This window comes from Tachypleus tridentatus, chromosome 13, assembly GCF_004210375.1.
Source record: "Tachypleus tridentatus isolate NWPU-2018 chromosome 13, ASM421037v1, whole genome shotgun sequence".
NCBI lineage: Eukaryota > Metazoa > Arthropoda > Merostomata > Xiphosura > Limulidae > Tachypleus > Tachypleus tridentatus.
The window spans coordinates 216,634,730-216,651,473 of NC_134837.1; the positions used below are offsets into that span (position 1 = coordinate 216,634,730).

Sequence of the window (16,744 nt, forward strand, 5' to 3'; positions counted from 1 at the left end):
TCGGAATAGATGATAATCAGATGGGACAAGGACTGGAGAATAAGGAGGATGTGGAAGTTTTTCCAGTCTAGCTCTTCAATCCTTGCAGATGTGATCCTTGCTGTATGGGGCCGTGTATTATCCTGGTGTAACACAACACCTTTACGATTGATCAAAGCTGGAACTTTTTCTTTCAGTGCAACATTCAAACACTCTAAATGTTCACAAAAGAAGTCTGATGTAATCGTTACATTGAGTGGTAGCAACTCAAAGTGGATCACACCAATAATATCCAGCCAACTGCTTAACAAGACTTTCCTAGGATGGAGGTCCATTTTGGGCTGTGCTTTATCCATTTTACCTGAACTTAGCCATTGTCTGCAGCCTATAATTTTTTTATATAATATTCATTTTTTATTTACAGTCACTAACCTGTTCATAAAAGATGAGTTACGTTCACAAGTGTGCAGAGATGTGCAAATGTTCATTCTTGCTCTAAGGTTGGCTTTTGTCAAATCATAGGGGACCAATTTTACAAGTTGCAGATGACGGTGAACTGTTGAATAGGTTGAATTAAGTTTCTGCGCTAGTTTTCAACTCTTACAGCACACTCTTCATCAAGTGCAGCCAGCAGCAAGTCATCATTAAACTCAACAGGACGACCTGAACATGACACATCACTTAAGCTGTAGTCACCTGATCTGAACTTATGAAACCACCTTCGACATGTTCTTTCATTTAGAGATTCCATACTATAAATACCTTGAATGTTTCGTATAGTTCCTACTGCACTATTGACCTTTTTAAACTCATAAAGCATTATATGCCTAATGTGCTCCTCAGACACATCCATCTTCATAAGGCTTTATCTGATTAACGATATGAAAAAGTGGAGTTGGGTCAGTTTCTTTTATTTATCTGAACATTTTTATATACGCCTTACTACTTATTTTACTACAAAGATAAAAATGATGATGCACTTTCTGTATTAAATTGTGGGACGTTACTTATGGGATGACCTGATAATTGCGCCAGAGTACAAGTGATTTTTTTTTTTTTAGAAATTTGGCTTCAGTGTATATTTTACTTTAAATAATTAACGTCTCATGTTTAATCGTAGACTATCAACAACATTTTATGCCAACTTCCTCAGTGATAGAACACTATTCAAGAAATGTCGCTTTGTGATCCGTTGGCTACTGCTCAGAAGTTTCTCTTTTATAAATGAAACAATAACAAACAATATGTTTCATCCAAGGATTCACGAATTACTACTGTAACGTTGTCTGACTGTCAGGTGTTACTTTGTTGCCTAAATAGAAGCTTATGGTCCTTTAATTCGGAGCTTTCTTTTCCCCTTAATGCCTGCACATTCAGCGTTGCCAAGATAACAGCGAGTGGTTTGTTTTGTTTTGAATTTCGCACAAAGCTACTCGAGGGCTATCTGTGCTAGCCGTCCCTAATTTATCAGTGTAAAACTCGAGGGAGACAGCTAGTCATCACTACCCACTGCAAACTCTTGGGCTACCTTTTTACCAACGAACAGTAGGATTAACTCTAACTTTATAACGCCCTCACGGCTGAAAGGGCGAGCATATTTGGTGTGACGAGGATTTGAATGCACGACCCTCAGATTACGAGTCGAGTACGTTATCCGCCTGACCATGTCGGGCCAACAGCGAGTGACCGTCAGAAGTAAAGTAGTATAGAATTTAGTCCTCTATGATTCACAAATCTCTACCGGTGCTGTTTTCATCTATCGAACAATATAGTATGTTTCTTTCGTCTGTCTTGAAGCTTTTTTATGTCTTTTTTAATGATTTGGCCCGGCATAGCCAGGTGGGTTAAGGCTTGCGACTCGTAATCTGAGGGTCGATGGTTCGCATCCCCGTCGCACCAAACATGCTCGCCTTCTCAGCCGTAGAGGCGTTATAAAGTTACGGTCAATTCCACTATTCGTTGGTAAAAGAGTAGCCCAAGAGTTGGCGGTGCGTGGTGATGACTAGCTACGTTCCCTCTAGTCTTACACTGCTAAATTAGGGACAGTTAGCGCAGATAGCCCTCGAGTAGCTTTGCGCGAAATTAAAAAAAAAATTAATGATTTAGGCGCAGCAGCATTGACAAGCCAGAATGTTTATTTAGCAGGGAAGAAATGGATTCAAATAACTGTATTATGGAGCAAACGTGATGACAGTTTTAGTAAGACGGTCATTATTGTTTGGAAAGAAGGAAATTGGACCAATATATTAACCACATTGCTCTTCCATACTCTACTATTTCTTGCAGTGAATAAAATTTCTTGTACTCTTCTTGAATATAGCTCTTTGTATACTCTGTGTAACAAGTCATTTCCTAAGCAATGTAATAGCCTTTTAAACTATATTGAGATGCTATGCTATAATTCGAAATATGACGTTAGCCAATGGAAATCCGAACCAAAATACGTTACACCTAAGCACGCGTGAAATCGAACGTCACGAGAAGTATATGTCAACACAGATAAGCTGATTTCGTAGTAATGAAAGATAAAAGGTCATCTTACTGCAACTGTGTTCATGTTTTATGCCTTTTCTCTTCAATGACGAAAACTGTATGATTAGGGACATTCCTGTAAAGAAACTTACGTTTTAAGTAAACGTGTATAAATACTGTGATAATTCCTGAAAAAAAAATAATCTTACGTTTTATTTAAACGTGCAAATACTACGATTATCTGGAAAAAAAAAACATAAATTTTAGTTAAACGTCATTAAATACCGTGATGTGACTTAATGAATTCTTTGTTTCAGCATTTCACGCAAAACTGCACAAAGAGTTGGTTATATCAGCATAGCCGTCTCTACTTTGGAGTTGTTAAGACTAGAAGGAAGGAAGCTAGTCAACAACACCCACTACCAACTGTTGGGCTGCTCTTGTCTGATCGACTAGTGGGGCTTAAATGTTAATCTTATAATGCGCCTCGAGCTCCAACGTGGGAAACACGTTTGTACATCAGTGGGTCACAGACATGAACCTTCAAAATTCACATTTCAGACATACTGAAATAACCACCAACCTAGGCCTTGCCAAGTTGATAAATATAATACTTTCTTTGTTTGATATAAAACGACACTTAACGACTTCTTGTGAGAAAACGCAGGTGTCTCCATCTGAAAAATGTGTTCTTAAAAAAGAACTCCCACGGCTGTGCGTACAGAACATACAATGCCAAAAAATACGTTAATATCCAAACGTGTAGCAGCAACTTCACAAATTTGACAGAAATGGCGAAACATTTGTTAAGGAAACTAAATGTGTTATTTCAAGTCACTGAACTTTGCTTTTCAAATACTTTGATCGTTATCTCCATTGTTCTAGTTAAACATGTATAAATACTGTGAGAATTCCTGAAAAAAATATTTTAGGAGCATACGTGTAAAATTTTGCAATACATGAACGAAAGCAGATACAATGACAGATTTAGAGGTTCACAAATCACTTTTCTCGAGAAAAAAAAATATATGTGGACTCTGCTACAAAGTTTACTCATGTCATTAAGCAGATATTCGGGTCAAAAAGTTTGAATTCCCGTTTCCAAAATCCTATTATCATCCATATGAATACTGAAGATTGTAAGTCAGTGCTCGATTATGTTAGTAAGCCAGTCTCTATAAAATGCACGAGGTTTTTACTTTTAATCTCAAAATCATAAATTTTACAAAAAGTAACACAAAAAAAGTTTTATTTATACTCCTAGTTGTTCTTTCAGCTTTAGACCTAGTGGTTAGCGTACTTGACATGCAAGAGTCATGGGTTTGAATCTCCGTCACCGAACATGCTCACCATTTCAAATATGGAAGCATTATTATGTATCGCTCAATCCCACTATTCGTGCTTAACGTTTAACCCAAGAGTCGACAGTGTTTGATGTTGACCAGCTGTCTTCCCTTTAGTGTATCACTTCTAAATTAGAGTCGACTATCGCAGATAACCCTCGTGTAGGCTGCTTGCGCGATATTCAACCAAACAAATCTTTAAACTTTTGATTTTAAACGTTAAACAATGACTTCGTAAAGAACCTATTTACAATTGGTGTAAAAGGATAATGCGTAAATTACTGTTCATTTTTGAGTTAATACGCACGCTAAACATTAGACGGACGAATGCCCTCGTATAATGAAAGGTTGTTTAAAATATTAAAAAAAATAAGGCAGTCTGATAGCGTAGACTCGAGTTACCGGGTATAACAGGCTCAGACGTAACTCGTCTTGCTTAATTAAAAGTTGGATTGATACGCCAACAAAAACTAAAAAGAGTAAAAATTATTTCACGAACTTAAAGACAAACTGAGGACGTTCACCAGCTGAGTGCTTTTAATTACTTAAAGTGCACTCGTTTTTGAATAATTTTAATGTAGTGAGTGTTACGAGACGGAAAATCGAACATTTTGAGCAGAAGAAAAAATATTATATACATATTGCTATTAATGTTTTCAGATTAAAATTGCTAATTTGGAAGTTAGTTTATAATAAATTATCAGCAGCTTGTCTTCTGGCCCTTGTGATCCAATGACTTTTGTTGAAGATTTATTTGGACGTTTAAGGTAATATACAGTTATCGAATGTTAGATATGTAATAACTGGAAATTATCTTACTAGCTTCTACGAACTTTTGCCGATCAGAAATGAGTTCGTTAACTACACAAAACATATCCTAAGGATGTTTTAATTTCAAGACAATGTACGCGATAACATTTATTTTGAGCACTTTAAATTCTATATCCATGTTTTTAAAATTTATCCATATATTTTTAAAGAATAGAAGCTAAATCAATATTTCTAAAACACAGTATCCTAAAATAGTTTCTTATAAAAAATATGGGATATTTTATTCTTCAGGAAAAGAACAAAAATTTATATTAATTCCATGAAAATGTTCTGTTTTAACCCTAAATACTAGCATGGATGGTAAACGTGATCTTCAGGTAACTGAATCAATTTATCGCATGAACATCTTCGGTATAGCGAGTGTAGTACATTTTTCAAACAACAAAAAACAATTAATATGAATATCTAACATAAAAAAGTCCCTCATTCAACTCAAAAAATGTTATATATAGAGAGAGAGAGAAAAAAAAAGAAAGGAAAAAAGCTTTACAACGTGTTTAGAATTTATGAACATTTTCTTTACCCATGATGCTTAAGCCTAAACCGTCTAATTGTGATCCTTCCCTTTCATAGTGATGTAAGTTCTGAGACCGATAATAATTTTGATCACGTCATTATTAAGCTTCTCAATATATAAGTTTTCTAAAAACAAACTTAATTGAAATGGTAATACGAGTTCTTCTTGCAAGAAACCCGTAACAGTGAATACTAACGATATTAAAATTATCAGCTTTGTTAACGTAATGGTTTAATTCACTAAGTTCCTCTACTGGCTAAAATCCAATAATTTATGTTTATAAACGTTTACTTATGAGCTAAGCATTGAAAACCACGTAATGGTGAATATTTATTGAAACCTTTAGTTCCTTTGTCTTCTACTGAAGCGCCTTACAAAATTGTACATAATGCACACATTGCCTGAACAAGAATGTATAAGTCCCAAGAGAGAGTGAGTAACTGCTACTTTTCAATCCAGAGAAACATTTATGACGTCAAACTAGAGAGCTGTTTTGAGAGTATAAATAGACCAAAAGTGTAAGTGGTATAAAAAACGTTTCTTTTTTTCCCCCTTCTTTTTCTTTCAATCACTGTTCTGCACATTATTGAAAATACTTTTTGATTGTTCTAAAATTTTCATAATTTTCGTGGTAGGCTTGCATGACGTCATATTTTACCAAATCACGAAAACATCCTGGTTATAACTTCCAGTTGAAAAGAAATAGACTTAAATGATAACATTTAAGTCAACGTAACTGATAAAGCGTTTGCATGAGGTGGAAGATGGATTAAACCGTGAAGTTTTTTTGTTTTTTTTTATATCACCATTAGAACACCAAGGCCTATTTAGTTATAGATTATTAATTGCACATTTACTAATACACCATATATTTAGAGTCACACACAAAATAAATATATGCAGAATTATAATTTGTGTATGAAAAAGCAAATAGTAGGCCTAGCCTATAAAATAAAAGTATACTGTTTACCATAAAATAGCCTATGAGAAAATAGTAAGCTTCATAATATAATACTTATTGTGCAAAATGAAATGAAAATCGTCAGCGAATGTATTTCATTCTACTCGTTTGATCTCCGGGTGGTTCGATATCTGGAAGCAGATTTCTTTTTCTTGTTTGTTTGTTTGTTTTGAATTTCGCGCAAAGCCACGTGAGAGATATCGGCACTAGCCTTCCCTAATCCACTCCCCCCCCCAAATAGCACAGTGGGATGTCTGCGGACTTATGCTGCTAGGCATCAGTTTTCATTTCACCTAGTAAGCAAAGCATAGGTAGGCCTCTGTGCTTAATAGCAAATAACAACTTTCCTAATTTATCAGTGCAAGACTACGGGGAAGGGAGCTAGTCATCACCACCCACAACCAACTCTTGGGATGCTATTGTACCAACAAATGATGATCACATTATAACGTCTCCACAACTGAAGGGGCAAGGATGTTAGGTAGGGACGGAGATTCGAAACTGCTATCAGCAGATTGCGAGTAAAGCACACGAACCACCTGGTCATTCTTTTACTTTTGACACATTGTAAAGTAGAATAGTGCATTCTGTTTGTAGTATATTTCGTGCATCAGTGTGATAATGTGAATACGGTGTCACATTCATAAAGTTATATTAAACTTTCATTAAAGCAAATTAACTACACACACATTTACGTTTGGAATTTTTATATTTGAGGAAGGGTGACGGGGAATAAAGCTAGGCTTATCTCGTTCTCCAGAACGGGTGCTCATACGTGTATAAGATAATTTAAATATTCTCCATAAGGGCTTATTTATCCTTGCCATCGTTCATAAGGTAGCCCTGGTTAACGGCCCGTCATGGCCAGGTGAATAAAGGCGCTCGACTCGTAATCTGAGGATCGCAGGTTCGAATCTCCATCACACCAAACATGTTCGCTCTTTCAGCCGTCGAGGCGTTATGATGTGACGGTCAATCCCACTATTCGTTGATAAAAGAGTAGTCCAAGAGTTGGCGGTGGATGGCGCTGACGAATTGCCTTCCCTCTAGTCTTACACTGCTAAATTAGGGACGGCTAGCGCAAAATTCAAAAACAAACAAACAAACAAACAAGCCCTGATTTAAAACAGGTGCATAGTTTATTCAAACATCAAACCAAAGGTGTGCCTTTTATTCCATAAATTCACAAAATAGTTTTACCTATTGAAATATGGCCGCAAGCGATTGCGGCCCTATGTTCCTTGATGGAACCTAATGGTGAATGAATGAATGAATTGAAATATGGAAATAGGAAACACATATAATAGGTTTGTTTTTTAAAGCCCGAGCAACACCAGGTAACGCTGCTAGCATAAAATAAAACAGACAAAGAGCACATTATGTATCTTAATTGTGGGTCTGGATGGCAGAAGTACAAAGACGTTTTCAGTTTTAGCCTATTCTAAAGGATTTTCCCCTGAATTCAAAAGCATATTCAGTGTTGCCAATGCGGGTACGCTTGCGTGTTCTACATTAATAAATGATCCATTGGCAAGGTGATATTGGCACCTGATTCTTTGAATAAGAAGATAAATCAACTGTAAATGTTATTTAGTTGTTTTATAATTTTTATTTCTCCAGACTCTTTTGAAAATGGAATAAGGGCATTCTGAAACTTTCGAGACTAGGTATGGCCCATTGTTTAGCGTGTCGGACTGTGAATCCGTAGGCTCATGTTCCGCTGGTGTTTTCCTCAAAATCACTTTCTGTACTTTGGGGACGTTATAATAGAGACGGCCAAATCCTTCTATTCAAGTAGGGTAGCCCAAGAATTTGCGGACAGTTCTATTAAATAGCTGTCTTTTCTCTTGTCTACCTTTCAAATTAGGAACAGCTATGCGCTGATAGCCTTCTGAAGTTTTAATCAGTGATGTTGAGAAAACCCACTTGAAGAAATATATATGAAAATATTTTCTCAAAAAACGGCTCGTTTTGCATTTATACTTCTGAAGTTTTGTTTGTAATTAATCACAAAGCTACATATGCAGCTCTGCACACCATGGGCATCGAAAACCGGTTTCTAGCGCTGTAAATCCGCATGCATAGCACTATGCCACTGGGAAGCCAGTTTCGTACGAAAAACATCAGTAAATATAATTACTTGTTAGACACCTTTTTAATAATCATTCCAAAATCTGACAAAACGATATGTTTTATAACTAAAATTTTTATATCACTTTGCCCTAGAATGGACCTATTTTACACTCAACACACGCTGTGACTTTCTTCGTGGTACTAGAAAATCCTTTAATCCTACTTCATTGTATATCTTACAAACCATATCTTACCTGTCCCCATGACGAGCTTCCTGTCTAACCATCGGACATAGGAGGTGTGACCCAACCGTACTTTTCGTGTGTTTTCACAAGACTACGAAATGATGCTTCCGCTTGTTTTCGACTAAACTCTTTCCCGCCTTTACATTTCCGAGGGATTCTTCCTTGTCCTTTCACTAAACTGGCAGCGAACTGCATAATTACAGCCTCCACAGTGTAGGCACTAGCCCATCCACGTGGAGTCAGGAGTTCCATGCATATTGCCCCGCCATCCATAACGAACCCCTTCTCTATAAGCGGGGAAATGACACGCATAAAGGGGGGAGCAAAGGGGAAAGTATCGGGGAACGTGACATTGAGAAGAACGTACTGTATCCCTGACTCTTCCATGTCTTTATAAAACGCGGACTCTGGATCAATCTGGAAGAGTTTAATATTCCATTCGTAAAGGTTGTCGTCAACTAACTCTGCTAAAAACGCGGGGTGTTCTACATTTTGAGAAACTTTACAGATCTCATGGAACTCCTTCATAAGTCTCCGTGCCCTGATGGCGTGATTATGTTTCGTTACGCTTTCAGTGAGGGCACTGTTGTCTTTGCTGGTAGACGATTTTGACTTGAAAAAACCACTAGACGAATGGCTACGATGTCCTTTTCTTGCAGCAGACGCGCCCTCTGCTGGGCTAACTTTAGAATCACGGCGGGAACTTCTTGGACTTGCACAGTGACTCAGAAACCGTCTTGCAGAAGATGGACGACTGGGGGAGCCACCGTCGTGCTGGCTTCTTTCTCGATCGCCTCCACCCCTGTCTGACGAACGAAAAAGGTTTTTCAAAGCCGTGGCCATATCGTATTATACAGCATAGGTCAGCACATGCTCACGGAGTAGAGATGACGCAGTTGTCGTATCGACGCCAAGTTTGAAGACGTCTCGCTAAAAAGATAGCTTCTTTGGAAATATCCTGTTAAGTATAAAGTTACGTTAGTGTGTAAAACAAAACCTAAACCAACAATAACATAGAGTTTTTGTCATCTGGCAAAATAATAGAAATTTGATTATCTTTGTGAAACAACACGAATATAATTATACGCACAAATAATCATATCAGGAAATCAGTTTACTTTCTGATCATAATAGTAATTAGTTTCGGAGATACCATTAAATAAACTCTGCCTTCTTGTGGATGCGAAAACTCCGACCGATGGCTGGAAGAAAGATAGATCAGATTGAAGACTGTGGTACTTAATTGCTAAATTAAATAGCAATATTTTTGTTGCTACTGTTATTGTTTTAATATACTTTGTAAAACGAGACCTATGTGCTTTGTTTCAAACTCATCTATCTAATAAAATAGCATGTTCTTCCTACCAAAGACCTGTGTGTTTATGACGCAAACGCTTACGTCAGTAGTATAAAAGTATACCACGTAATGGCCTCAGTTCTGTCACGCACAAGCGTAATTGTGTTGGCCACTCCCGCTTGTGTTAGGTCCTGTTACAGAATGATAGTAAGGATACCTATGGCAATATTCATGCTACGATTATCCTTACCGCCGGTAAGTTTGCCAAGAGAAGTGTTCCCCTTTTCTCTACACTGTCATTAAAATTTTTATCAAATTGCGGAAAGAGAATGTTTGTAACAAGCGCTCCTGTAATTAAGTCTAAAATCTATAATAAATATAACAAGGAATCTTAGTAACTTCCTGGTACGAAATTAAATCTCAACAAACACCAGGGATCCTTGCAAGGAAAAGTATTAACTGAAACAAATATTGATTGTACTGTAAAACGTTAGTAAACTACGAATCATCGGTTTGTATGAGAGTCACGTAACAATACGTAAGGCCTTACACGGTCAGGTGGTTATGACACATGACTCACCACCTGAGGATCAAAAGTTCGAATCCCCGTCCTACCAAACGTGTTCGCCCTTTCAGTCGTGGAGGTGTTATGACGTCACGGTCAATCCCACTATTAATTGGTAAAAGAGTATCTCAAGAGTTGGCGGTGGGTGATGATGACTAGTTGCCTTCCCTCTAGTCTTTTACTGCTAAATTGAGGGTGGCTAGCACGAATAACTCTCATGTAGCTTTGCACAAAATTCAAAAGAAACGTTAACAACATAATTCGCAGCAACGTGTAGTAAGTACTAACAGTTTTATGAAACTAGATGTACTTCCGTAGAGTCCACAAACGGATTCAAGAGTAAATACAACCAAAATTACAAGTAAGAAGTAGTATTATTTCTTGCTTTTGCAGTTCTTATTTCATGCTATTCTGTATGTATTTCATGACACGTTTTACGTCAGTGCACGTTTTACTGACGTAACGACAGTACAAATTATAACTTTAAGTGTCCCTTATGCGACGTCAATTTACTGTTTACTAACTGACTGACAAAATACTATTATATTACATTTTTTATATTATATTATATTTTATTATTATATAGAAGACCAAATGACCCCGTCACTTAGGTTTCAGCCCCGTTTAGGACAAACTAGAAATGTGCACAAATTTTTTTCGTTAATTATGGTATCATACGAAATGGACACAAGATACAAGCCAACCAAAATGAGTTATTCACACATCCCATAAAATATTTATAATTTATTCACACATCCCATAAAGTATTTACATGTTTATCTAAGAAACAGACAAAATATTTACAACTAATTAAATCAAAAAGCCAAAGACGTGTTTCGTTATTACTCGTTGCTCATGCAGTTAAACTACCAGTTTTATGATAGACTTTGAACAGAATACAGAAGCAGATGGACTGTTCTTTATAATTAAGGCGCTCGACTTGCAATCTGCAGTTTTCGAGACCGAAACTAGTCCCTAACATGACGCTTTTAACCGTGAAGGCGTTAAAACGTGACGGTCAATCCCATTATTCGTTGGTAAAAGACTGCCAGAGAGTTAACGGTGGATAGTGTTGACTGGCTGCTCTTCACCTAGTTTATCACATAAATGCTAAGATTGACTAGCGAAAATAGCTATCGAGAAGATTTGTGTGAAAATTCAGCAAACAAACAAAGACTGAACATGAGCTAGTAGTTAACGTCTCGGGCTGTGTATCGGGGATCTCATACATTCGACACATGATATTAGCTGTCATGCTTAGCACTTATGAAAATTACAGTTAATTCCGTCAATAGGTTCAAATGGCTGAATATAGCCATTATGGAAATGGATACTGCTGGCCAGGTGCTTTTATCCCACGTGCGTATAAAATTTTATTGGGTTTGAAGCTTCTAATTACAATTCCAACTCATCAAAAATACACAGAAAAGGAATCAGAAAGCTCGTGAATTCCAGAAGGTGTAATATTTATACCAGAACAACAGTTGCAATTATTGGTTTATAGATTAGAGGTGTCCGCCAGTAATCTGTTTGTTTTCATAGGAAACAACATCGCTAGATTAACAACGGATTAAGACCAAGGACTTTAAGACTGTTTTGGACTTTTCAGTGATAGTATAAGGTAACCACTGTAACACTACATACACAGCGAAGCAGATTAAGTGTTAACAATGTAACACGCGCCGATAAAACAGATGTGAAGATGAAAATACATGCGTTGACGTGTTTATTAAATTCTATACTTTTGGGAATTTGTCATGATTTGTTTGCTTGTAACTAAGCATAAAACTACAAAAGTAACCACTTTGTGCTCTGCCCACCACAAGTATTGAAACACAGATTCTAGCGTTTAAATCCGAAGACATGCCGCTGTGTCACTGGGGGGCAGTTGGTCATGAACTATTTCCAATTCATTTTGATATGAAAACTTTATATTGTTTTAAGTAAAACACTAGTAACACCTTGTCATCTTTCGGAACATTTTTAAAGAACCAAAGAAATGGTTCTATTATTTACATGCACAAAATGTTAGAAACATTTTCTATATTAAGAGTTGCGCCTTTCTCTCGGCACTTGTGTGTATTACTATGGTAGGAGTACCTGACTCTTATGTGTTTTGCAATATTTTCAATTGCTTTAAATTTCAAAGCTACGTATTCATGAATCGGTTCGTTATTTCAACAAACTGAAACTTGGTTTTCAACCTCAGCAACACCTCGTGTGCAGAGAATGTTAAACGGACAGGTAAGAGACCCGTAGGAGTTACGTATAGCCGTTTCTAATTTTGAACTACTGATCAGAGGAAGGGCGATCAGTCAGTAACGTCAGTGCCATCATTCCAGCTATTTCAGCCGATTAATGTGATTGGCTGTCACTTCTATAACGCAATTAAAGACACAAGTGCGAAGTGTGTGTTTAGCTGCATTACGTCTCTAACTCCAGATTCTTTATTTCTTAACTCGACGAGCTGACTACGTGGTCACTTCCAGCTCTTTTTTTCAACAATCAAATGGTTGAGAATGGTTCTTATAAAAAAAGCAAAAATTATATTACTTTCCAAATAAAACTGAAATATATATTTACTTATTGCTCAGAATAACTTTGAAATGTAGTAACTTATAAGTTGAAATTATTTCTTGGGTAATAGCTCTTATAAATATGTTCGAATTGTGAAAATATTTTGTTGTTTTCAAAATAACAAAATACGATCCCAACGTCCCGCGTTTTTATTTTTTTTCCAACTGACAACTGTGTCATGCAAAATAAACACTTGTACCGGGGTAGTACAGACCTTAAGACTTGCTGTACGTTACCATAAGGTAATGTATTAGTTCTGAGAGGTTTTGTTTGAATTGCGCGCAAAGTTACACGAGAGCTATCTGCGCTAGCCGTCCCTAATTTAGCAGTGTAAGATTAGAGGGAAGGCAGCTGGTCATCACCACCAGCCGCCAACTTTCGGGCTACTGCTTTAACAACGAATAGTGGGATTGACCGTCACAATATAACGCCCTCACGGCTGAAAGAGCGAGCATGTTTGGATTCGAACCCACGACCCTCAGATTACAAGTCGAGTGCCTTAACCACCTGGCCATGCCAGGCCCTTTCTGAGAAGTTTTCTTATTTACAAAACAAAAACATGTTCAGCCACAAATTCCTTTATATATAAAAAAATTAAAACAGGTATAAATAGAAAGAAAACCATTCTCACACTGTTGATGATGCAAATTACAGTGCATATTAGTCTGTAAATAGAATAATAAACTATATAAACATTTCGCTCGAAATTTTACTTAAAAAAAAACATTGTTTGCAGTATAAGGTATAATCACAGAATATGTTTCAAGGTAAAAATAAATTATTAAGGAACCAATAAACAATAGATGTTACACTGTTTAACAGTGCTTATTACAGTGATTATAACGTCAAATATCGGGGTTTGGTCCGTCTTGTGGGCACAGCAAAGATACCTTAACGTGCAGCTTTACGCTTAAATAAATAACCAGAAATTTTGAAAGTGCCTCCCAAAGAAATAACAGTCATACACTTTACCTTATACCTTTACTGGTAAAAAATAACTAGAAACAAATGTTAACCTATCAGATTCTTTGGTCAAATATTAACCCTGTATTGCGCATTACAACGTAGAGCTAACAAATATATTTTTATTACTTGATACATATATATATGGGCCCGGTATGGCTTGGTGGTTAAGGCACTTGACTCGTAATCCGAGGGTCGTGGGTTCGAAATCCTGTCATGCCAACAATGCTCTCTCTTTCAGCCGTGGAAGTGTTATAATGTGACGGTCAATTACGCTATTCGTTGGTAAAAGAGTAGCCTAAGAGTTGGCAGTGCGTAGTGATGACTAGCTGCTTTCCCTCTAATCTTACATTGCTAGAATTAGAGATGGCTAGCGCAGATAGCTCTCGTGTAGCTTTGCGCGAAATTCAAAAATAAACAAACAAACATATAAATATGCTTCAATTCTGTATGTGAATACTCTTATTTCCAGGTAACAATCTAAATAAACCATGAAATACATTTTGCTTTCCTTAATTAAACAGTTCTACTTCCAGGTGAAGTGCCCCTTTATAACTTATCTAAATACATTTCACAAAAAAAAATTGTAAAATGTAAATTTACTTAAGCAAGAAACTCAAATGAAACATTTTTCTTACCATATTTACATAATGCATGCATTATAGGGTTAAATAATCTGTTTCAACGTATGAGTGTTATATCTCAAGAACCGAATATAGGTCTCAAGTGTTCTAAACATAAAAAAATGCCTTTCGCCATCTTGAGCTGAAAACTAATTTTAGCTTGAAGTGAACAACAGAATGTATATATATATATATATATACACTAAGGTAACTAGAATGCTATTCTATACAGTCTCTATAACATATCTTTTTAAAACAAATATGCCCACCTAATAAACCGTCACTTAATATGTTTCCTTTTGCTATTAATCTTAAGTCTTTTCAGTACTTGAATTTTATTTCCAATGGCTTATCTTAAAATTCCTAGATTTAGGATACATAATACTTCTTTCAGTTGATATCCTTCTTCATATGATTGATAATACAGCCTTCATGCTTATCCTAACAGTCAAGATGGCGTGGAATTATACCTTTAAGGTAGGTATTGATACTAATAACCTATAAATTCCCCCTAAGCACTGTGGATCATCGTTTTATCTTTTTTACAGTGATAAAACGCACCTAGGAAAAATAAGGTGCGTTTTTGTTTTTTTCGCAAATATATAAAAAAAATATTTTTTTTTTTACAGTTAGCGTCAAAAACGCATTTCAAATCTTTAGGACAGTAACCAGTTTTCCTAATCGAGGAACAACTGTAATTTACATTTAATTATCCAGTTACAATATTAAAAGAACCTACAAACGAATACTATCTTTTAATGTTATTCAGACGAGTAACTTAAATTTGTTTCTTTTGTGGCAGTTAGTTGAGAACTAACTTATCAATTGTAAATCAATCATTTGATTTACAGTTCGACTGTGATTACTATTTTTCGAGACGACAAATTACAGTTATTTAAACATGGTTTTCTTCGGATTAACGGTATTTCTGTACACTGGGTTACAAAGAAATGAAAAATAAAAATATCAGCCTAAGCAATAATGGTAAAGAGCGCCCATATGCATAACGCCAGCTTTGTTAACCTTGAAAACCATGCCACAAACTAGAATCAAACTATGGTTAATTTTTGAATGAAAAGTACTTTTTCGTATCAGACAGAACAAGGTGGAAAAATATATATATATAAAAGAGGAGTTCCCTTAAGCCACTGATTGGCACCACATAGGGACATAATGAAAACTTAATTTTACCTCAGAAAATATTCTATGTCAAACAAAGAGTAACCTAAATGTTATATGCGAGATATACTTCCAACAACTAGAAAATGTGAGACAAAATTCCGTAATCAAACATCAATTTGTATTTTTAGTATCTTACCTTACTACTACTTCCATCGATATCTAATTTGATTGAATTTTTTGTTCAAAACAAGTTATTTTCTGCAGTATCTATAGTAAGAGTTATACTTACATGAAAACATGTGTATACATACATATTTATAAGTGCTATTATTAAAGCTAGAGTATATATATATGTGTGTGTGTGTGTGCAGGAAGAATATGGCTCATCGTTTTTAAGTTATTATCGTATGCTTAATATTCATCTTGCTTCACTAAAAGGCATCACCAAGGTTACCGTTGTTCCCAAAATATGAAGACGAAATTAAACGTTTATTCGAGCTCGTCACGAAAGTGTTCTGAAAACTGTTAGCTCATCATTATAACAAAACTTGAAATACATTAATTAAAATAAACCGAGTTCTATACTTTCGCTCCAACTTTCTTTTTATGTTTCAGCTCTTCTGCTCAACCTATACTTGATGCCTAACAGTCCATGGTTCGCGACCCTTTACAAAATGGACGTGTCTTGTAATTTAAGACATAAGTGCGGGGTAAGACGGCGGACAAACTACAATATTCGGGGAGTTAAAAGTACCTCAAGAGATGGATGTCGGTGCCGTTTACTAGCGGTCTTCACCCTAGCATATCAGTTCACAGTTAAGGTCATTTATATGAAGACAGTTGTTTGTGGAACTTTGAGCAAACTTTTTGACATCAACTGTTCCAAAATTAATTGTTTTGAACCGTCTTTTCTCTTTATTATTTTGTGTACGACGTGATCGTTACGTACTTTTCTTCACATAAAAATGTATACACTTTTCTCTACTTATTTATATTATTCTCTGCTTTGTTTGCTGGTTTCCGTATTTTGTTCAAATGTTCGCTCTTGCACTTTGCTTTAAGTATTTGTTTCTATACCTTACTCTATCATTTGCTCTACATGACACTTCCTATACTTTGTTCTATATTACTGTTGTGCACTTTGTTCTATATAACTGTTGTTCACCTAGTTCTATA

General features: G+C 36.0%; 1 pseudogene across 1 annotated transcript in view; it reads right to left on the reverse strand.

Moving 5' to 3' along the window:
* LOC143238371 (ubiquitin-conjugating enzyme E2Q-like protein 1 pseudogene) overlaps positions 1–16,744 on the reverse strand; it is a 55,912-nt pseudogene that overhangs the window by 19,708 nt on the left and 19,460 nt on the right. Inside the window, exon 2 of the transcript XR_013020552.1 lies at positions 8,431–9,379. The product of XR_013020552.1 is annotated as a ubiquitin-conjugating enzyme E2Q-like protein 1 pseudogene (transcript). The remainder of the gene's footprint in view (positions 1–8,430; positions 9,380–16,744) is intronic.